The 24398-nt window shown below is 49.2% G+C and overlaps 7 pseudogenes; all 7 read left to right on the top strand.

Moving 5' to 3' along the window:
* Positions 1–1687: 1687 nt before the first annotated feature.
* On the top strand, positions 1688–1898 carry LOC124769383 (annotated as a pseudogene).
* Positions 1899–5128: 3230 nt separating this feature from the next.
* Positions 5129–5339, top strand: LOC124769382 (annotated as a pseudogene).
* Positions 5340–8569: 3230 nt separating this feature from the next.
* On the top strand, positions 8570–8780 carry LOC124769381 (annotated as a pseudogene).
* Positions 8781–12007: 3227 nt separating this feature from the next.
* Positions 12008–12218, top strand: LOC124769380 (annotated as a pseudogene).
* Positions 12219–15445: 3227 nt separating this feature from the next.
* LOC124769379 lies at positions 15446–15656 on the top strand (annotated as a pseudogene).
* Positions 15657–18882: 3226 nt separating this feature from the next.
* Positions 18883–19093, top strand: LOC124769375 (annotated as a pseudogene).
* Positions 19094–22324: 3231 nt separating this feature from the next.
* Positions 22325–22535, top strand: LOC124769373 (annotated as a pseudogene).
* Positions 22536–24398: the final 1863 nt, after the last annotated feature.

Here is a 24398-nt window from a genome sequence, read left to right as displayed (position 1 = left end):
TCGAACGCCCATGCAACCGGATTGTAGGGGAACAACGTATCTTGGGTCTTGAGGTGACTGACTGTCCGCAGCGCATGTTAACACTCACGTGCAGGCGGATTCTCACGCGCATCAGAGGATTTTGCATGAGTCACACTGATCGACGACTCGACCTCCATCAACGAATCCAACTGATTAGTACATACATCCTATCACGGGCATAGTATGTAGCACAACTCCATACGCTACCGAAACAAACCAGCAGAGCCATCTCACAAACAGTATATTGCCTATTGTGGCGGCATGCACTATTCAAAGTTGATGCGCAGAATTGTACACTGCCAAAGGTCGATAGTGGCCTTGGACTCATTGACTTTCCCCGCAAATGTGCGGCAATCCTGATTCAAAGTATCGCCACTTTGCGTGAGATTGACCCAGGTGGTACAACAGCGGTGCTTTTCGACCGTTATCGCCCACAATCGGCGCGTGCACCAGTATGTTTGACACATATTCCATTCCGGATGACGACAGTCAAGGACTATTACCTCAATCAAAGTTACGTCCTAACAGTGGCCACCGACAAGGCACGCACATCGAAGCGCCTTTACTAGGCGCTTCGAGGCCAGCCCACACCACATAAATTGGAGGACAGACGACCGTCGGTCATCTGGCACCAAGCTTGGGCTAATATCAACCACCCAGCCCTTCCCACAGAAGTTTCAGCGCTATGGTATCGCGTTGTAAACAATTTAATACCCACTAATCACCGCCTGGCGGCCATCCGCCTATGGCCCTCGGCTGCTTGCGGCCGATGTGGTGACGTAGACACCAGAGAGCATCGTCTCTTATGCCCTCACGTCACAGAAGTGTGGGACCTTGCACGTGTGCTATTAGCGCTGATCGGTGGGACTACACTGGACTATGTGTCAATCGACTGGTTCCTTACCCCTGATATTCAGACCAACCAACGAACACGACGTAACGCAATGGTGTGGCTCTTGGGCCACACCATTTTCACGATCTATGACCTTTGCCTCACCGATGCTGTCTCTTTCATGGACTACCTTTGGAGCCAGCATCGCCTGGCGGAATCTGACCGGAAATATACCATTACTTTTGGAAGATTTCTTAAAGTTGCAATGGTTCATGGTTATCAAAAGGTGTTCCGGGCTGACTAAGGCACCTCGTATAAGAATTGCCTGAGTGTACCCCTGGATCTTTGTCACTCAGACTTTCAAACTACCCTTGACTTACCCATACCCCAGATTTGATATTGGCCTTCAGGGCATCACTAGAGTAGACTGTTCTATGATACTGATAATATGGAAATTGGTAACACGGAAATTGTGTGAACCTTGTATGAAAAATTATTGGAAAATTGGAAAACATAATCTATCTTAGAGGATTATTACTTCGTTAATTCTATGGGCGATGGGATTATCTCGCCAGTTTCGTTTGAGTGTGCTGCCGTCGCTGTTTTTTTTTTTATTTTGCCTTCATTTCTGTCTTTATTTATTTCTTTCTATTTAGTTTTTAACATCATCACTTGCTTCACACCTTGAGAGGGAGGTGTGTTTCTGAGTAGTGTGTCGTCGCCCCCAAGGCATAGCAGAGTATGCCTCCGCTTTTATTTTCGGTTTATGGCAATAAGTCTTGCTACTAACAACACCCTGCTTTACGTGCTGCGTCGACAATAGAGGATGGCGGCATTTTTGGAGAGGAAAAGGTAGGTCTATAGGGGAGGTAGGAGGGAAAAAAGTGTAGTATTTGTCTTATCAGCTTAATATCTGATACGTCCTGCATCACACGACCAGAATATTACACTCATTTTTGGCTTATGACGGAGTGCTAGGGGCTTGCTCCACCTCTGTCGCGGGTTGGCCCGGCATTGAAGTACCGCCGGGATCGGCCCACCTAAAATTAATTAAAACACAGCCTGAAATGGGTTAACTTTCTGCAGTGATCAGATATTCCGCTGGTAGCAAAACTTGTCGTAGTTGTTGATGTGCCCAGTAGTTAGTTGCTTACACACCACGATTTCTTTTCATTAATTTAAGATTATCTTAAGAATTTTTTTTTTTTTTTTTGCGGTTAGCCGGACGGCACTTGCAGCCGCATTACGCTAGGCTGGTAATTTATGGGGGCACAGGACAGTGCCTTCGGATGCCTCGTTAGCGTCTCTTATGGTCCGGGCACAGATAATTTTAATTACATTTTTTGGAGTTATATCCTTAGCTCCTCGCGAACGTCGTCGTCGTCGCCGCCGCACGCACGCTGAATACGTGTGTACACACGCACACACACATATGCAGTAGGCGGTGGACGATGTAAGCACTCGGCTAGGTGTAGCTCGCGCCAGTATAGCTCGCACCGGCCTGACGCTGCTGTGGGGCGGCCTCACGGCTTCTCCACTGCCCTGGCAGCTAGCGGCGTTCAAATGGGAGTCGCAGTTTACTCCTCGACATGGAGGGTAGTACTGGGATGTTGACGAGTGATCTCGTATTTGGTCGTTCCTTCCGGCACTTGCCTTTGCGATGTTTTCGACGGTCGCCTGTTGCCATATCGGCCCGCACCACCGTGTGTCACTCCCACATGTGGAGCGCACACGCTGCAAGCATTTAGGCCCTGACACTGCGGTTTTTCATCTCTGGCGGTACTCCGCAAGGATACCGCCCTTCGATTGTGCCATTCCAGCACTAATCGAAGTGCTAGGTTTTCCGGCCTGTTAGGAGACCGCTTCTGCAAAACGTGCGAGGAGATGTTTGCTGGTTGCGAGCTACCCGCCGATTTTCTAGCTGTACGTATTGTCCTTAATCCAAAGGTCACAGGTCACTGTCGGGCTAAGGACGTGTTCTTAACACTGATTATAAGTTGGTGGCACGAAGTGTGGCTTCACATCTTAAACAGGTAATGAATAAGGTACACTGGCGTTTCGAATCGAACCACCTTCACCGCTGCTTCTATATACCGTGATGCTGTCTTACTCACCCACCGCCGACGCTCGAACCCCGGCTTCAATTGATCTCTAGATTTCGCCGGTGCCTTCTCCCATCCTTACCTGCTGGCCGTTATGTCGCGGAAGGGTTTCGGGGAGCACTTCATAAGAGTCATCCGGCACTTCTTGGATGGAGCAAATTCCAGAATCATTGTGAACGGCTGCAGATCACGACCAATTCCCATCAGACGATCAGTTCGACAAGGCTGTCCCTTGTCAGTGTATTTTATCGCTTTGGCGCTGGACCCCATGCTGCGTGACATCGGACGGATGGTCGATGGTGTTCCTTTCCCAGGCGTCACCTTCCGCAGTGCGGCATACGCGGATGGTGTAGGTGTGTTTGTAGCAAACGCCAATGACATCGATTCGGTTCGCCGAGTCCTCCACGTTTATGAACGAGCATCCGGTGCCATGTTAAAATCCAACAAAATGGTGCTAATGCCACTAGGGCCACGATCATTGACCATCGAACGCCCATGCAACCGGATTGTAGGGGAACAACGTATCTTGGGTCTTGAGGTGACTGACTGTCCGCAGCGCATGTTAACACTCACGTGCAGGCGGATTCTCACGCGCATCAGAGGATTTTGCATGAGTCACACTGATCGACGACTCGACCTCCATCAACGAATCCAACTGATTAGTACATACATCCTATCACGGGCATAGTATGTAGCACAACTCCATACGCTACCGAAACAAACCAGCAGAGCCATCTCACAAACAGTATATTGCCTATTGTGGCGGCATGCACTATTCAAAGTTGATGCGCAGAATTGTACACTGCCAAAGGTCGATAGTGGCCTTGGACTCATTGACTTTCCCCGCAAATGTGCGGCAATCCTGATTCAAAGTATCGCCACTTTGCGTGAGATTGACCCAGGTGGTACAACAGCGGTGCTTTTCGACCGTTATCGCCCACAATCGGCGCGTGCACCAGTATGTTTGACACATATTCCATTCCGGATGACGACAGTCAAGGACTATTACCTCAATCAAAGTTACGTCCTAACAGTGGCCACCGACAAGGCACGCACATCGAAGCGCCTTTACTAGGCGCTTCGAGGCCAGCCCACACCACATAAATTGGAGGACAGACGACCGTCGGTCATCTGGCACCAAGCTTGGGCTAATATCAACCACCCAGCCCTTCCCACAGAAGTTTCAGCGCTATGGTATCGCGTTGTAAACAATTTAATACCCACTAATCACCGCCTGGCGGCCATCCGCCTATGGCCCTCGGCTGCTTGCGGCCGATGTGGTGACGTAGACACCAGAGAGCATCGTCTCTTATGCCCTCACGTCACAGAAGTGTGGGACCTTGCACGTGTGCTATTAGCGCTGATCGGTGGGACTACACTGGACTATGTGTCAATCGACTGGTTCCTTACCCCTGATATTCAGACCAACCAACGAACACGACGTAACGCAATGGTGTGGCTCTTGGGCCACACCATTTTCACGATCTATGACCTTTGCCTCACCGATGCTGTCTCTTTCATGGACTACCTTTGGAGCCAGCATCGCCTGGCGGAATCTGACCGGAAATATACCATTACTTTTGGAAGATTTCTTAAAGTTGCAATGGTTCATGGTTATCAAAAGGTGTTCCGGGCTGACTAAGGCACCTCGTATAAGAATTGCCTGAGTGTACCCCTGGATCTTTGTCACTCAGACTTTCAAACTACCCTTGACTTACCCATACCCCAGATTTGATATTGGCCTTCAGGGCATCACTAGAGTAGACTGTTCTATGATACTGATAATATGGAAATTGGTAACACGGAAATTGTGTGAACCTTGTATGAAAAATTATTGGAAAATTGGAAAACATAATCTATCTTAGAGGATTATTACTTCGTTAATTCTATGGGCGATGGGATTATCTCGCCAGTTTCGTTTGAGTGTGCTGCCGTCGCTGTTTTTTTTTTTTATTTTGCCTTCATTTCTGTCTTTATTTATTTCTTTCTATTTAGTTTTTAACATCATCACTTGCTTCACACCTTGAGAGGGAGGTGTGTTTCTGAGTAGTGTGTCGTCGCCCCCAAGGCATAGCAGAGTATGCCTCCGCTTTTATTTTCGGTTTATGGCAATAAGTCTTGCTACTAACAACACCCTGCTTTACGTGCTGCGTCGACAATAGAGGATGGCGGCATTTTTGGAGAGGAAAAGGTAGGTCTATAGGGGAGGTAGGAGGGAAAAAAGTGTAGTATTTGTCTTATCAGCTTAATATCTGATACGTCCTGCATCACACGACCAGAATATTACACTCATTTTTGGCTTATGACGGAGTGCTAGGGGCTTGCTCCACCTCTGTCGCGGGTTGGCCCGGCATTGAAGTACCGCCGGGATCGGCCCACCTAAAATTAATTAAAACACAGCCTGAAATGGGTTAACTTTCTGCAGTGATCAGATATTCCGCTGGTAGCAAAACTTGTCGTAGTTGTTGATGTGCCCAGTAGTTAGTTGCTTACACACCACGATTTCTTTTCATTAATTTAAGATTATCTTAAGAATTTTTTTTTTTTTTTTTGCGGTTAGCCGGACGGCACTTGCAGCCGCATTACGCTAGGCTGGTAATTTATGGGGGCACAGGACAGTGCCTTCGGATGCCTCGTTAGCGTCTCTTATGGTCCGGGCACAGATAATTTTAATTACATTTTTTGGAGTTATATCCTTAGCTCCTCGCGAACGTCGTCGTCGTCGCCGCCGCACGCACGCTGAATACGTGTGTACACACGCACACACACATATGCAGTAGGCGGTGGACGATGTAAGCACTCGGCTAGGTGTAGCTCGCGCCAGTATAGCTCGCACCGGCCTGACGCTGCTGTGGGGCGGCCTCACGGCTTCTCCACTGCCCTGGCAGCTAGCGGCGTTCAAATGGGAGTCGCAGTTTACTCCTCGACATGGAGGGTAGTACTGGGATGTTGACGAGTGATCTCGTATTTGGTCGTTCCTTCCGGCACTTGCCTTTGCGATGTTTTCGACGGTCGCCTGTTGCCATATCGGCCCGCACCACCGTGTGTCACTCCCACATGTGGAGCGCACACGCTGCAAGCATTTAGGCCCTGACACTGCGGTTTTTCATCTCTGGCGGTACTCCGCAAGGATACCGCCCTTCGATTGTGCCATTCCAGCACTAATCGAAGTGCTAGGTTTTCCGGCCTGTTAGGAGACCGCTTCTGCAAAACGTGCGAGGAGATGTTTGCTGGTTGCGAGCTACCCGCCTATTTTCTAGCTGTACGTATTGTCCTTAATCCAAAGGTCACAGGTCACTGTCGGGCTAAGGACGTGTTCTTAACACTGATTATAAGTTGGTGGCACGAAGTGTGGCTTCACATCTTAAACAGGTAATGAATAAGGTACACTGGCGTTTCGAATCGAACCACCTTCACCGCTGCTTCTATATACCGTGATGCTGTCTTACTCACCCACCGCCGACGCTCGAACCCCGGCTTCAATTGATCTCTAGATTTCGCCGGTGCCTTCTCCCATCCTTACCTGCTGGCCGTTATGTCGCGGAAGGGTTTCGGGGAGCACTTCATAAGAGTCATCCGGCACTTCTTGGATGGAGCAAATTCCAGAATCATTGTGAACGGCTGCAGATCACGACCAATTCCCATCAGACGATCAGTTCGACAAGGCTGTCCCTTGTCAGTGTATTTTATCGCTTTGGCGCTGGACCCCATGCTGCGTGACATCGGACGGATGGTCGATGGTGTTCCTTTCCCAGGCGTCACCTTCCGCAGTGCGGCATACGCGGATGGTGTAGGTGTGTTTGTAGCAAACGCCAATGACATCGATTCGGTTCGCCGAGTCCTCCACGTTTATGAACGAGCATCCGGTGCCATGTTAAAATCCAACAAAATGGTGCTAATGCCACTAGGGCCACGATCATTGACCATCGAACGCCCATGCAACCGGATTGTAGGGGAACAACGTATCTTGGGTCTTGAGGTGACTGACTGTCCGCAGCGCATGTTAACACTCACGTGCAGGCGGATTCTCACGCGCATCAGAGGATTTTGCATGAGTCACACTGATCGACGACTCGACCTCCATCAACGAATCCAACTGATTAGTACATACATCCTATCACGGGCATAGTATGTAGCACAACTCCATACGCTACCGAAACAAACCAGCAGAGCCATCTCACAAACAGTATATTGCCTATTGTGGCGGCATGCACTATTCAAAGTTGATGCGCAGAATTGTACACTGCCAAAGGTCGATAGTGGCCTTGGACTCATTGACTTTCCCCGCAAATGTGCGGCAATCCTGATTCAAAGTATCGCCACTTTGCGTGAGATTGACCCAGGTGGTACAACAGCGGTGCTTTTCGACCGTTATCGCCCACAATCGGCGCGTGCACCAGTATGTTTGACACATATTCCATTCCGGATGACGACAGTCAAGGACTATTACCTCAATCAAAGTTACGTCCTAACAGTGGCCACCGACAAGGCACGCACATCGAAGCGCCTTTACTAGGCGCTTCGAGGCCAGCCCACACCACATAAATTGGAGGACAGACGACCGTCGGTCATCTGGCACCAAGCTTGGGCTAATATCAACCACCCAGCCCTTCCCACAGAAGTTTCAGCGCTATGGTATCGCGTTGTAAACAATTTAATACCCACTAATCACCGCCTGGCGGCCATCCGCCTATGGCCCTCGGCTGCTTGCGGCCGATGTGGTGACGTAGACACCAGAGAGCATCGTCTCTTATGCCCTCACGTCACAGAAGTGTGGGACCTTGCACGTGTGCTATTAGCGCTGATCGGTGGGACTACACTGGACTATGTGTCAATCGACTGGTTCCTTACCCCTGATATTCAGACCAACCAACGAACACGACGTAACGCAATGGTGTGGCTCTTGGGCCACACCATTTTCACGATCTATGACCTTTGCCTCACCGATGCTGTCTCTTTCATGGACTACCTTTGGAGCCAGCATCGCCTGGCGGAATCTGACCGGAAATATACCATTACTTTTGGAAGATTTCTTAAAGTTGCAATGGTTCATGGTTATCAAAAGGTGTTCCGGGCTGACTAAGGCACCTCGTATAAGAATTGCCTGAGTGTACCCCTGGATCTTTGTCACTCAGACTTTCAAACTACCCTTGACTTACCCATACCCCAGATTTGATATTGGCCTTCAGGGCATCACTAGAGTAGACTGTTCTATGATACTGATAATATGGAAATTGGTAACACGGAAATTGTGTGAACCTTGTATGAAAAATTATTGGAAAATTGGAAAACATAATCTATCTTAGAGGATTATTACTTCGTTAATTCTATGGGCGATGGGATTATCTCGCCAGTTTCGTTTGAGTGTGCTGCCGTCGCTGTTTTTTTTTTTTATTTTGCCTTCATTTCTGTCTTTATTTATTTCTTTCTATTTAGTTTTTAACATCATCACTTGCTTCACACCTTGAGAGGGAGGTGTGTTTCTGAGTAGTGTGTCGTCGCCCCCAAGGCATAGCAGAGTATGCCTCCGCTTTTATTTTCGGTTTATGGCAATAAGTCTTGCTACTAACAACACCCTGCTTTACGTGCTGCGTCGACAATAGAGGATGGCGGCATTTTTGGAGAGGAAAAGGTAGGTCTATAGGGGAGGTAGGAGGGAAAAAAGTGTAGTATTTGTCTTATCAGCTTAATATCTGATACGTCCTGCATCACACGACCAGAATATTACACTCATTTTTGGCTTATGACGGAGTGCTAGGGGCTTGCTCCACCTCTGTCGCGGGTTGGCCCGGCATTGAAGTACCGCCGGGATCGGCCCACCTAAAATTAATTAAAACACAGCCTGAAATGGGTTAACTTTCTGCAGTGATCAGATATTCCGCTGGTAGCAAAACTTGTCGTAGTTGTTGATGTGCCCAGTAGTTAGTTGCTTACACACCACGATTTCTTTTCATTAATTTAAGATTATCTTAAGAATTTTTTTTTTTTTTTTGCGGTTAGCCGGACGGCACTTGCAGCCGCATTACGCTAGGCTGGTAATTTATGGGGGCACAGGACAGTGCCTTCGGATGCCTCGTTAGCGTCTCTTATGGTCCGGGCACAGATAATTTTAATTACATTTTTTGGAGTTATATCCTTAGCTCCTCGCGAACGTCGTCGTCGTCGCCGCCGCACGCACGCTGAATACGTGTGTACACACGCACACACACATATGCAGTAGGCGGTGGACGATGTAAGCACTCGGCTAGGTGTAGCTCGCGCCAGTATAGCTCGCACCGGCCTGACGCTGCTGTGGGGCGGCCTCACGGCTTCTCCACTGCCCTGGCAGCTAGCGGCGTTCAAATGGGAGTCGCAGTTTACTCCTCGACATGGAGGGTAGTACTGGGATGTTGACGAGTGATCTCGTATTTGGTCGTTCCTTCCGGCACTTGCCTTTGCGATGTTTTCGACGGTCGCCTGTTGCCATATCGGCCCGCACCACCGTGTGTCACTCCCACATGTGGAGCGCACACGCTGCAAGCATTTAGGCCCTGACACTGCGGTTTTTCATCTCTGGCGGTACTCCGCAAGGATACCGCCCTTCGATTGTGCCATTCCAGCACTAATCGAAGTGCTAGGTTTTCCGGCCTGTTAGGAGACCGCTTCTGCAAAACGTGCGAGGAGATGTTTGCTGGTTGCGAGCTACCCGCCGATTTTCTAGCTGTACGTATTGTCCTTAATCCAAAGGTCACAGGTCACTGTCGGGCTAAGGACGTGTTCTTAACACTGATTATAAGTTGGTGGCACGAAGTGTGGCTTCACATCTTAAACAGGTAATGAATAAGGTACACTGGCGTTTCGAATCGAACCACCTTCACCGCTGCTTCTATATACCGTGATGCTGTCTTACTCACCCACCGCCGACGCTCGAACCCCGGCTTCAATTGATCTCTAGATTTCGCCGGTGCCTTCTCCCATCCTTACCTGCTGGCCGTTATGTCGCGGAAGGGTTTCGGGGAGCACTTCATAAGAGTCATCCGGCACTTCTTGGATGGAGCAAATTCCAGAATCATTGTGAACGGCTGCAGATCACGACCAATTCCCATCAGACGATCAGTTCGACAAGGCTGTCCCTTGTCAGTGTATTTTATCGCTTTGGCGCTGGACCCCATGCTGCGTGACATCGGACGGATGGTCGATGGTGTTCCTTTCCCAGGCGTCACCTTCCGCAGTGCGGCATACGCGGATGGTGTAGGTGTGTTTGTAGCAAACGCCAATGACATCGATTCGGTTCGCCGAGTCCTCCACGTTTATGAACGAGCATCCGGTGCCATGTTAAAATCCAACAAAATGGTGCTAATGCCACTAGGGCCACGATCATTGACCATCGAACGCCCATGCAACCGGATTGTAGGGGAACAACGTATCTTGGGTCTTGAGGTGACTGACTGTCCGCAGCGCATGTTAACACTCACGTGCAGGCGGATTCTCACGCGCATCAGAGGATTTTGCATGAGTCACACTGATCGACGACTCGACCTCCATCAACGAATCCAACTGATTAGTACATACATCCTATCACGGGCATAGTATGTAGCACAACTCCATACGCTACCGAAACAAACCAGCAGAGCCATCTCACAAACAGTATATTGCCTATTGTGGCGGCATGCACTATTCAAAGTTGATGCGCAGAATTGTACACTGCCAAAGGTCGATAGTGGCCTTGGACTCATTGACTTTCCCCGCAAATGTGCGGCAATCCTGATTCAAAGTATCGCCACTTTGCGTGAGATTGACCCAGGTGGTACAACAGCGGTGCTTTTCGACCGTTATCGCCCACAATCGGCGCGTGCACCAGTATGTTTGACACATATTCCATTCCGGATGACGACAGTCAAGGACTATTACCTCAATCAAAGTTACGTCCTAACAGTGGCCACCGACAAGGCACGCACATCGAAGCGCCTTTACTAGGCGCTTCGAGGCCAGCCCACACCACATAAATTGGAGGACAGACGACCGTCGGTCATCTGGCACCAAGCTTGGGCTAATATCAACCACCCAGCCCTTCCCACAGAAGTTTCAGCGCTATGGTATCGCGTTGTAAACAATTTAATACCCACTAATCACCGCCTGGCGGCCATCCGCCTATGGCCCTCGGCTGCTTGCGGCCGATGTGGTGACGTAGACACCAGAGAGCATCGTCTCTTATGCCCTCACGTCACAGAAGTGTGGGACCTTGCACGTGTGCTATTAGCGCTGATCGGTGGGACTACACTGGACTATGTGTCAATCGACTGGTTCCTTACCCCTGATATTCAGACCAACCAACGAACACGACGTAACGCAATGGTGTGGCTCTTGGGCCACACCATTTTCACGATCTATGACCTTTGCCTCACCGATGCTGTCTCTTTCATGGACTACCTTTGGAGCCAGCATCGCCTGGCGGAATCTGACCGGAAATATACCATTACTTTTGGAAGATTTCTTAAAGTTGCAATGGTTCATGGTTATCAAAAGGTGTTCCGGGCTGACTAAGGCACCTCGTATAAGAATTGCCTGAGTGTACCCCTGGATCTTTGTCACTCAGACTTTCAAACTACCCTTGACTTACCCATACCCCAGATTTGATATTGGCCTTCAGGGCATCACTAGAGTAGACTGTTCTATGATACTGATAATATGGAAATTGGTAACACGGAAATTGTGTGAACCTTGTATGAAAAATTATTGGAAAATTGGAAAACATAATCTATCTTAGAGGATTATTACTTCGTTAATTCTATGGGCGATGGGATTATCTCGCCAGTTTCGTTTGAGTGTGCTGCCGTCGCTGTTTTTTTTTTATTTTGCCTTCATTTCTGTCTTTATTTATTTCTTTCTATTTAGTTTTTAACATCATCACTTGCTTCACACCTTGAGAGGGAGGTGTGTTTCTGAGTAGTGTGTCGTCGCCCCCAAGGCATAGCAGAGTATGCCTCCGCTTTTATTTTCGGTTTATGGCAAAAAGTCTTGCTACTAACAACACCCTGCTTTACGTGCTGCGTCGACAATAGAGGATGGCGGCATTTTTGGAGAGGAAAAGGTAGGTCTATAGGGGAGGTAGGAGGGAAAAAAGTGTAGTATTTGTCTTATCAGCTTAATATCTGATACGTCCTGCATCACACGACCAGAATATTACACTCATTTTTGGCTTATGACGGAGTGCTAGGGGCTTGCTCCACCTCTGTCGCGGGTTGGCCCGGCATTGAAGTACCGCCGGGATCGGCCCACCTAAAATTAATTAAAACACAGCCTGAAATGGGTTAACTTTCTGCAGTGATCAGATATTCCGCTGGTAGCAAAACTTGTCGTAGTTGTTGATGTGCCCAGTAGTTAGTTGCTTACACACCACGATTTCTTTTCATTAATTTAAGATTATCTTAAGAATTTTTTTTTTTTTTTTGCGGTTAGCCGGACGGCACTTGCAGCCGCATTACGCTAGGCTGGTAATTTATGGGGGCACAGGACAGTGCCTTCGGATGCCTCGTTAGCGTCTCTTATGGTCCGGGCACAGATAATTTTAATTACATTTTTTGGAGTTATATCCTTAGCTCCTCGCGAACGTCGTCGTCGTCGCCGCCGCACGCACGCTGAATACGTGTGTACACACGCACACACACATATGCAGTAGGCGGTGGACGATGTAAGCACTCGGCTAGGTGTAGCTCGCGCCAGTATAGCTCGCACCGGCCTGACGCTGCTGTGGGGCGGCCTCACGGCTTCTCCACTGCCCTGGCAGCTAGCGGCGTTCAAATGGGAGTCGCAGTTTACTCCTCGACATGGAGGGTAGTACTGGGATGTTGACGAGTGATCTCGTATTTGGTCGTTCCTTCCGGCACTTGCCTTTGCGATGTTTTCGACGGTCGCCTGTTGCCATATCGGCCCGCACCACCGTGTGTCACTCCCACATGTGGAGCGCACACGCTGCAAGCATTTAGGCCCTGACACTGCGGTTTTTCATCTCTGGCGGTACTCCGCAAGGATACCGCCCTTCGATTGTGCCATTCCAGCACTAATCGAAGTGCTAGGTTTTCCGGCCTGTTAGGAGACCGCTTCTGCAAAACGTGCGAGGAGATGTTTGCTGGTTGCGAGCTACCCGCCGATTTTCTAGCTGTACGTATTGTCCTTAATCCAAAGGTCACAGGTCACTGTCGGGCTAAGGACGTGTTCTTAACACTGATTATAAGTTGGTGGCACGAAGTGTGGCTTCACATCTTAAACAGGTAATGAATAAGGTACACTGGCGTTTCGAATCGAACCACCTTCACCGCTGCTTCTATATACCGTGATGCTGTCTTACTCACCCACCGCCGACGCTCGAACCCCGGCTTCAATTGATCTCTAGATTTCGCCGGTGCCTTCTCCCATCCTTACCTGCTGGCCGTTATGTCGCGGAAGGGTTTCGGGGAGCACTTCATAAGAGTCATCCGGCACTTCTTGGATGGAGCAAATTCCAGAATCATTGTGAACGGCTGCAGATCACGACCAATTCCCATCAGACGATCAGTTCGACAAGGCTGTCCCTTGTCAGTGTATTTTATCGCTTTGGCGCTGGACCCCATGCTGCGTGACATCGGACGGATGGTCGATGGTGTTCCTTTCCCAGGCGTCACCTTCCGCAGTGCGGCATACGCGGATGGTGTAGGTGTGTTTGTAGCAAACGCCAATGACATCGATTCGGTTCGCCGAGTCCTCCACGTTTATGAACGAGCATCCGGTGCCATGTTAAAATCCAACAAAATGGTGCTAATGCCACTAGGGCCACGATCATTGACCATCGAACGCCCATGCAACCGGATTGTAGGGGAACAACGTATCTTGGGTCTTGAGGTGACTGACTGTCCGCAGCGCATGTTAACACTCACGTGCAGGCGGATTCTCACGCGCATCAGAGGATTTTGCATGAGTCACACTGATCGACGACTCGACCTCCATCAACGAATCCAACTGATTAGTACATACAACCTATCACGGGCATAGTATGTAGCACAACTCCATACGCTACCGAAACAAACCAGCAGAGCCATCTCACAAACAGTATATTGCCTATTGTGGCGGCATGCACTATTCAAAGTTGATGCGCAGAATTGTACACTGCCAAAGGTCGATAGTGGCCTTGGACTCATTGACTTTCCCCGCAAATGTGCGGCAATCCTGATTCAAAGTATCGCCACTTTGCGTGAGATTGACCCAGGTGGTACAACAGCGGTGCTTTTCGACCGTTATCGCCCACAATCGGCGCGTGCACCAGTATGTTTGACACATATTCCATTCCGGATGACGACAGTCAAGGACTATTACCTCAATCAAAGTTACGTCCTAACAGTGGCCACCGACAAGGCACGCACATCGAAGCGCCTTTACTAGGCGCTTCGAGGCCAGCCCACACCACATAAATTGGAGGACAGACGACCGTCGGTCATCTGGCACCAAGCTTGGGCTAATATCAACCACCCAGCCCTTCCCACAGAAGTTTCAGCGCTATGGTATCGCGTTGTAAACAATTTAATACCCACTAATCACCGCCTGGCGGCCATCCGCCTATGGCCCTCGGCTGCTTGCGGCCGATGTGGTGACGTAGACACCAGAGAGCATCGTCTCTTATGCCCTCACGTCACAGAAGTGTGGGACCTTGCACGTGTGCTATTAGCGCTGATCGGTGGGACTACACTGGACTATGTGTCAATCGACTGGTTCCTTACCCCTGATATTCAGACCAACCAACGAACACGACGTAACGCAATGGTGTGGCTCTTGGGCCACACCATTTTCACGATCTATGACCTTTGCCTCACCGATGCTGTCTCTTTCATGGACTACCTTTGGAGCCAGCATCGCCTGGCGGAATCTGACCGGAAATATACCATTACTTTTGGAAGATTTCTTAAAGTTGCAATGGTTCATGGTTATCAAAAGGTGTTCCGGGCTGACTAAGGCACCTCGTATAAGAATTGCCTGAGTGTACCCCTGGATCTTTGTCACTCAGACTTTCAAACTACCCTTGACTTACCCATACCCCAGATTTGATATTGGCCTTCAGGGCATCACTAGAGTAGACTGTTCTATGATACTGATAATATGGAAATTGGTAACACGGAAATTGTGTGAACCTTGTATGAAAAATTATTGGAAAATTGGAAAACATAATCTATCTTAGAGGATTATTACTTCGTTAATTCTATGGGCGATGGGATTATCTCGCCAGTTTCGTTTGAGTGTGCTGCCGTCGCTGTTTTTTTTTTATTTTGCCTTCATTTCTGTCTTTATTTATTTCTTTCTATTTAGTTTTTAACATCATCACTTGCTTCACACCTGGAGAGGGAGGTGTGTTTCTGAGTAGTGTGTCGTCGCCCCCAAGGCATAGCAGAGTATGCCTCCGCTTTTATTTTCGGTTTATGGCAATAAGTCTTGCTACTAACAACACCCTGCTTTACGTGCTGCGTCGACAATAGAGGATGGCGGCATTTTTGGAGAGGAAAAGGTAGGTCTATAGGGGAGGTAGGAGGGAAAAAAGTGTAGTATTTGTCTTATCAGCTTAATATCTGATACGTCCTGCATCACACGACCAGAATATTACACTCATTTTTGGCTTATGACGGAGTGCTAGGGGCTTGCTCCACCTCTGTCGCGGGTTGGCCCGGCATTGAAGTACCGCCGGGATCGGCCCACCTAAAATTAATTAAAACACAGCCTGAAATGGGTTAACTTTCTGCAGTGATCAGATATTCCGCTGGTAGCAAAACTTGTCGTAGTTGTTGATGTGCCCAGTAGTTAGTTGCTTACACACCACGATTTCTTTTCATTAATTTAAGATTATCTTAAGAATTTTTTTTTTTTTTTGCGGTTAGCCGGACGGCACTTGCAGCCGCATTACGCTAGGCTGGTAATTTATGGGGGCACAGGACAGTGCCTTCGGATGCCTCGTTAGCGTCTCTTACGGTCCGGGCACAGATAATTTTAATTACATTTTTTGGAGTTATATCCTTAGCTCCTCGCGAACGTCGTCGTCGTCGCCGCCGCACGCACGCTGAATACGTGTGTACACACGCACACACACATATGCAGTAGGCGGTGGACGATGTAAGCACTCGGCTAGGTGTAGCTCGCGCCAGTATAGCTCGCACCGGCCTGACGCTGCTGTGGTTCGGCCTCACGGCTTCTCCACTGCCCTGGCAGCTAGCGGCGTTCAAATGGGAGTCGCAGTTTACTCCTCGACATGGAGGGTAGTACTGGGATGTTGACGAGTGATCTCGTATTTGGTCGTTCCTTCCGGCACTTGCCTTTGCGATGTTTTCGACGGTCGCCTGTTGCCATATCGGCCCGCACCACCGTGTGTCACTCCCACATGTGGAGCGCACACGCTGCAAGCATTTAGGCCCTGACACTGCGGTTTTTCATCTCTGGCGGTACTCCGCAAGGACACCGCCCTTCGATTGTGCCATTCCAGCACTAATCGAAGTGCTAGGTTTTCTGGCCTGTTAGGAGACCGCTTCTGCAAAACGTGCGAGGAGATGTTTGCTGGTTGCGAGCTACCCGCCGATTTTCTAGCTGTACGTATTGTCCTTAATCCAAAGGTCACAGGTCACTGTCGGGCTAAGGACGTGTTCTTAACACTGATTATAAGTTGGTGGCACGAAGTGTGGCTTCACATCTTAAACAGGTAATGAATAAGGTACACTGGCGTTTCGAATCGAACCACCTTCACCGCTGCTTCTATATACCGTGATGCTGTCTTACTCACCCACCGCCGACGCTCGAACCCCGGCTTCAATTGATCTCTAGATTTCGCCGGTGCCTTCTCCCATCCTTACCTGCTGGCCGTTATGTCGCGGAAGGGTTTCGGGGAGCACTTCATAAGAGTCATCCGGCACTTCTTGGATGGAGCAAATTCCAGAATCATTGTGAACGGCTGCAGATCACGACCAATTCCCATCAGACGATCAGTTCGACAAGGCTGTCCCTTGTCAGTGTATTTTATCGCTTTGGCGCTGGACCCCATGCTGCGTGACATCGGACGGATGGTCGATGGTGTTCCTTTCCCAGGCGTCACCTTCCGCAGTGCGGCATACGCGGATGGTGTAGGTGTGTTTGTAGCAAACGCCAATGACATCGATTCGGTTCGCCGAGTCCTCCACGTTTATGAACGAGCATCCGGTGCCATGTTAAAATCCAACAAAATGGTGCTAATGCCACTAGGGCCACGATCATTGACCATCGAACGCCCATGCAACCGGATTGTAGGGGAACAACGTATCTTGGGTCTTGAGGTGACTGACTGTCCGCAGCGCATGTTAACACTCACGTGCAGGCGGATTCTCACGCGCATCAGAGGATTTTGCATGAGTCACACTGATCGACGACTCGACCTCCATCAACGAATCCAACTGATTAGTACATACATCCTATCACGGGCATAGTATGTAGCACAACTCCATACGCTACCGAAACAAACCAGCAGAGCCATCTCACAAACAGTATATTGCCTATTGTGGCTGCATGCACTATTCAAAGTTGATGCGCAGAATTGTACACTGCCAAAGGTCGATAGTGGCCTTGGACTCATTGACTTTCCCCGCAAATGTGCGGCAATCCTGATTCAAAGTATCGCCACTTTGCGTGAGATTGACCCAGGTGGTACAACAGCGGTGCTTTTCGACCGTTATCGCCCACAATCGGCGCGTGCACCAGTATGTTTGACACATATTCCATTCCGGATGACGACAGTCAAGGACTATTACCTCAATCAAAGTTACGTCCTAACAGTGGCCACCGACAAGGCACGCACATCGAAGCGCCTTTACTAGGCGCTTCGAGGCCAGCCCACACCACATAAATTGGAGGACAGACGACCGTCGGTCATCTGGCACCAAGCTTGGGCTAATATCAACCACCCAGCCCTTCCCACAGAAGTTTCAGCGCTATGGTATCGCGTTGTAAACAATTTAATACCCACTAATCACCGCCTGGCGGCCATCCGCCTATGGCCCTCGGCTGCTTGCGGCCGATGTGGTGACGTAGACACCAGAGAGCATCGTCTCTTATGCCCTCACGTCACAGAAGTGTGGGACCTTGCACGTGTGCTATTAGCGCTGATCGGTGGGACTACACTGGACTATGTGTCAATCGACTGGTTCCTTACCCCTGATATTCAGACCAACCAACGAACACGACGTAACGCAATGGTGTGGCTCTTGGGCCACACCATTTTCACGATCTATGACCTTTGCCTCACCGATGCTGTCTCTTTCATGGACTACCTTTGGAGCCAGCATCGCCTGGCGGAATCTGACCGGAAATATACCATTACTTTTGGAAGATTTCTTAAAGTTGCAATGGTTCATGGTTATCAAAAGGTGTTCCGGGCTGACTAAGGCACCTCGTATAAGAATTGCCTGAGTGTACCCCTGGATCTTTGTCACTCAGACTTTCAAACTACCCTTGACTTACCCATACCCCAGATTTGATATTGGCCTTCAGGGCATCACTAGAGTAGACTGTTCTATGATACTGATAATATGGAAATTGGTAACACGGAAATTGTGTGAACCTTGTATGAAAAATTATTGGAAAATTGGAAAACATAATCTATCTTAGAGGATTATTACTTCGTTAATTCTATGGGCGATGGGATTATCTCGCCAGTTTCGTTTGAGTGTGCTGCCATCGCTGTTTTTTTTTTATTTTGCCTTCATTTCTGTCTTTATTTATTTCTTTCTATTTAGTTTTTAACATCATCACTTGCTTCACACCTGGAGAGGGAGGTGTGTTTCTGAGTAGTGTGTCGTCGCCCCCAAGGCATAGCAGAGTATGCCTCCGCTTTTATTTTCGGTTTATGGCAATAAGTCTTGCTACTAACAACACCCTGCTTTACGTGCTGCGTCGACAATAGAGGATGGCGGCATTTTTGGAGAGGAAAAGGTAGGTCTATAGGGGAGGTAGGAGGGAAAAAAGTGTAGTATTTGTCTTATCAGCTTAATATCTGATACGTCCTGCATCACACGACCAGAATATTACACTCATTTTTGGCTTATGACGGAGTGCTAGGGGCTTGCTCCACCTCTGTCGCGGGTTGGCCCGGCATTGAAGTACCGCCGGGATCGGCCCACCTAAAATTAATTAAAACACAGCCTGAAATGGGTTAACTTTCTGCAGTGATCAGATATTCCGCTGGTAGCAAAACTTGTCGTAGTTGTTGATGTGCCCAGTAGTTAGTTGCTTACACACCACGATTTCTTTTCATTAATTTAAGATTATCTTAAGAATTTTTTTTTTTTTTTTTGCGGTTAGCCGGACGGCACTTGCAGCCGCATTACGCTAGGCTGGTAATTTATGGGGGCACAGGACAGTGCCTTCGGATGCCTCGTTAGCGTCTCTTACGGTCCGGGCACAGATAATTTTAATTACATTTTTTGGAGTTATATCCTTAGCTCCTCGCGAACGTCGTCGTCGTCGCCGCCGCACGCACGCTGAATACGTGTGTACACACGCACACACACATATGCAGTAGGCGGTGGACGATGTAAGCACTCGGCTAGGTGTAGCTCGCGCCAGTATAGCTCGCACCGGCCTCACGCTTCTGTGGTTCGGCCTCACGGCTTCTCCACTGCCCTGGCAGCTAGCGGCGTTCAAATGGGAGTCGCAGTTTACTCCTCGACATGGAGGGTAGTACTGGGATGTTGACGAGTGATCTCGTATTTGGTCGTTCCTTCCGGCACTTGCCTTTGCGATGTTTTCGACGGTCGCCTGTTGCCATATCGGCCCGCACCACCGTGTGTCACTCCCACATGTGGAGCGCACACGCTGCAAGCATTTAGGCCCTGACACTGCGGTTTTTCATCTCTGGCGGTACTCCGCAAGGATACCGCCCTTCGATTGTGCCATTCCAGCACTAATCGAAGTGCTAGGTTTTCTGGCCTGTTAGGAGACCGCTTCTGCAAAACGTGCGAGGAGATGTTTGCTGGTTGCGAGCTACCCGCCGATTTTCTAGCTGTACGTATTGTCCTTAATCCAAAGGTCACAGGTCACTGTCGGGCTAAGGACGTGTTCTTAACACTGATTATAAGTTGGTGGCACGAAGTGTGGCTTCACATCTTAAACAGGTAATGAATAAGGTACACTGGCGTTTCGAATCGAACCACCTTCACCGCTGCTTCTATATACCGTGATGCTGTCTTACTCACCCACCGCCGACGCTCGAACCCCGGCTTCAATTGATCTCTAGATTTCGCCGGTGCCTTCTCCCATCCTTACCTGCTGGCCGTTATGTCGCGGAAGGGTTTCGGGGAGCACTTCATAAGAGTCATCCGGCACTTCTTGGATGGAGCAAATTCCAGAATCATTGTGAACGGCTGCAGATCACGACCAATTCCCATCAGACGATCAGTTCGACAAGGCTGTCCCTTGTCAGTGTATTTTATCGCTTTGGCGCTGGACCCCATGCTGCGTGACATCGGACGGATGGTCGATGGTGTTCCTTTCCCAGGCGTCACCTTCCGCAGTGCGGCATACGCGGATGGTGTAGGTGTGTTTGTAGCAAACGCCAATGACATCGATTCGGTTCGCCGAGTCCTCCACGTTTATGAACGAGCATCCGGTGCCATGTTAAAATCCAACAAAATGGTGCTAATGCCACTAGGGCCACGATCATTGACCATCGAACGCCCATGCAACCGGATTGTAGGGGAACAACGTATCTTGGGTCTTGAGGTGACTGACTGTCCGCAGCGCATGTTAACACTCACGTGCAGGCGGATTCTCACGCGCATCAGAGGATTTTGCATGAGTCACACTGATCGACGACTCGACCTCCATCAACGAATCCAACTGATTAGTACATACATCCTATCACGGGCATAGTATGTAGCACAACTCCATACGCTACCGAAACAAACCAGCAGAGCCATCTCACAAACAGTATATTGCCTATTGTGGCTGCATGCACTATTCAAAGTTGATGCGCAGAATTGTACACTGCCAAAGGTCGATAGTGGCCTTGGACTCATTGACTTTCCCCGCAAATGTGCGGCAATCCTGATTCAAAGTATCGCCACTTTGCGTGAGATTGACCCAGGTGGTACAACAGCGGTGCTTTTCGACCGTTATCGCCCACAATCGGCGCGTGCACCAGTATGTTTGACACATATTCCATTCCGGATGACGACAGTCAAGGACTATTACCTCAATCAAAGTTACGTCCTAACAGTGGCCACCGACAAGGCACGCACATCGAAGCGCCTTTACTAGGCGCTTCGAGGCCAGCCCACACCACATAAATTGGAGGACAGACGACCGTCGGTCATCTGGCACCAAGCTTGGGCTAATATCAACCACCCAGCCCTTCCCACAGAAGTTTCAGCGCTATGGTATCGCGTTGTAAACAATTTAATACCCACTAATCACCGCCTGGCGGCCATCCGCCTATGGCCCTCGGCTGCTTGCGGCCGATGTGGTGACGTAGACACCAGAGAGCATCGTCTCTTATGCCCTCACGTCACAGAAGTGTGGGACCTTGCACGTGTGCTATTAGCGCTGATCGGTGGGACTACACTGGACTATTTGTCAATCGACTGGTTCCTTACCCCTGATATTCAGACCAACCAACGAACACGACGTAACGCAATGGTGTGGCTCTTGGGCCACACCATTTTCACGATCTATGACCTTTGCCTCACCGATGCTGTCTCTTTCATGGACTACCTTTGGAGCCAGCATCGCCTGGCGGAATCTGACCGGAAATATACCATTACTTTTGGAAGATTTCTTAAAGTTGCAATGGTTCATGGTTATCAAAAGGTGTTCCGGGCTGACTAAGGCACCTCGTATAAGAATTGCCTGAGTGTACCCCTGGATCTTTGTCACTCAGACTTTCAAACTACCCTTGACTTACCCATACCCCAGATTTGATATTGGCCTTCAGGGCATCACTAGAGTAGACTGTTCTATGATACTGATAATATGGAAATTGGTAACACGGAAATTGTGTGAACCTTGTATGAAAAATTATTGGAAAATTGGAAAACATAATCTATCTTAGAGGATTATTACTTCGTTAATTCTATGGGCGATGGGATTATCTCGCCAGTTTCGTTTGAGTGTGCTGCCGTCGCTGTTTTTTTTTTTTTATTTTGCCTTCATTTCTGTCTTTATTTATTTCTTTCTATTTAGTTTTTAACATCATCACTTGCTTCACACCTGGAGAGGGAGGTGTGTTTCTGAGTAGTGTGTCGTCGCCCCCAAGGCATAGCAGAGTATGCCTCCGCTTTTATTTTCGGTTTATGGCAATAAGTCTTGCTACTAACAACACCCTGCTTTACGTGCTGCGTCGACACTAGAGGATGGCGGCATTTTTGGAGAGGAAAAGGTAGGTCTATAGGGGAGGTAGGAGGGAAAAAAGTGTAGTATTTGTCTTATCAGCTTAATATCTGATACGTCCTGCATCACACGACCAGAATATTACACTCATTTTTGGCTTATGACGGAGTGCTAGGGGCTTGCTCCACCTCTGTCGCGGGTTGGCCCGGCATTGAAGTACCGCCGGGATCGGCCCACCTAAAATTAATTAAAACACAGCCTGAAATGGGTTAACTTTCTGCAGTGATCAGATATTCCGCTGGTAGCAAAACTTGTCGTAGTTGTTGATGTGCCCAGTAGTTAGTTGCTTACACACCACGATTTCTTTTCATTAATTTAAGATTATCTTAAGAATTTTTTTTTTTTTTTTGCGGTTAGCCGGACGGCACTTGCAGCCGCATTACGCTAGGCTGGTAATTTATGGGGGCACAGGACAGTGCCTTCGGATGCCTCGTTAGCGTCTCTTATGGTCCGGGCACAGATAATTTTAATTACATTTTTTGGAGTTATATCCTTAGCTCCTCGCGAACGTCGTCGTCGTCGCCGCCGCACGCACGCTGAATACGTGTGTACACACGCACACACACATATGCAGTAGGCGGTGGACGATGTAAGCACTCGGCTAGGTGTAGCTCGCACCAGTATAGCTCGCACCGGCCTGACGCTGCTGTGGGGCGGCCTCACGGCTTCTCCACTGCCCTGGCAGCTAGCGGCGTTCAAATGGGAGTCGCAGTTTACTCCTCGACATGGAGGGTAGTACTGGGATGTTGACGAGTGATCTCGTATTTGGTCGTTCCTTCCGGCACTTGCCTTTGCGATGTTTTCGACGGTCGCCTGTTGCCATATCGGCCCGCACCACCGTGTGTCACTCCCACATGTGGAGCGCACACGCTGCAAGCATTTAGGCCCTGACACTGCGGTTTTTCATCTCTGGCGGTACTCCGCAAGGATACCGCCCTTCGATTGTGCCATTCCAGCACTAATCGAAGTGCTAGGTTTTCCGGCCTGTTAGGAGACCGCTTCTGCAAAACGTGCGAGGAGATGTTTGCTGGTTGCGAGCTACCCGCCGATTTTCTAGCTGTACGTATTGTCCTTAATCCAAAGGTCACAGGTCACTGTCGGGCTAAGGACGTGTTCTTAACACTGATTATAAGTTGGTGGCACGAAGTGTGGCTTCACATCTTAAACAGGTAATGAATAAGGTACACTGGCGTTTCGAATCGAACCACCTTCACCGCTGCTTCTATATACCGTGATGCTGTCTTACTCACCCACCGCCGACGCTCGAACCCCGGCTTCAATTGATCTCTAGATTTCGCCGGTGCCTTCTCCCATCCTTACCTGCTGGCCGTTATGTCGCGGAAGGGTTTCGGGGAGCACTTCATAAGAGTCATCCGGCACTTCTTGGATGGAGCAAATTCCAGAATCATTGTGAACGGCTGCAGATCACGACCAATTCCCATCAGACGATCAGTTCGACAAGGCTGTCCCTTGTCAGTGTATTTTATCGCTTTGGCGCTGGACCCCATGCTGCGTGACATCGGACGGATGATCGATGGTGTTCCTTTCCCAGGCGTCACCTTCCGCAGTGCGGCATACGCGGATGGTGTAGGTGTGTTTGTAGCAAACGCCAATGACATCGATTCGGTTCGCCGAGTCCTCCACGTTTATGAACGAGCATCCGGTGCCATGTTAAAATCCAACAAAATGGTGCTAATGCCACTAGGGCCACGATCATTGACCATCGAACGCCCATGCAACCGGATTGTAGGGGAACAACGTATCTTGGGTCTTGAGGTGACTGACTGTCCGCAGCGCATGTTAACACTCACGTGCAGGCGGATTCTCACGCGCATCAGAGGATTTTGCATGAGTCACACTGATCGACGACTCGACCTCCATCAACGAATCCAACTGATTAGTACATACATCCTATCACGGGCATAGTATGTAGCACAACTCCATACGCTACCGAAACAAACCAGCAGAGCCATCTCACAAACAGTATATTGCCTATTGTGGCTGCATGCACTATTCAAAGTTGATGCGCAGAATTGTACACTGCC

The sequence above is a fragment of the Schistocerca piceifrons genome, unplaced genomic scaffold (assembly GCF_021461385.2).
Source record: "Schistocerca piceifrons isolate TAMUIC-IGC-003096 unplaced genomic scaffold, iqSchPice1.1 HiC_scaffold_701, whole genome shotgun sequence".
Classification (NCBI taxonomy): Eukaryota; Metazoa; Arthropoda; class Insecta; order Orthoptera; family Acrididae; genus Schistocerca; species Schistocerca piceifrons.
Note: the sequence above shows the minus strand (reverse complement) of the source record. Positions and strands in the feature narration are given on the sequence as shown.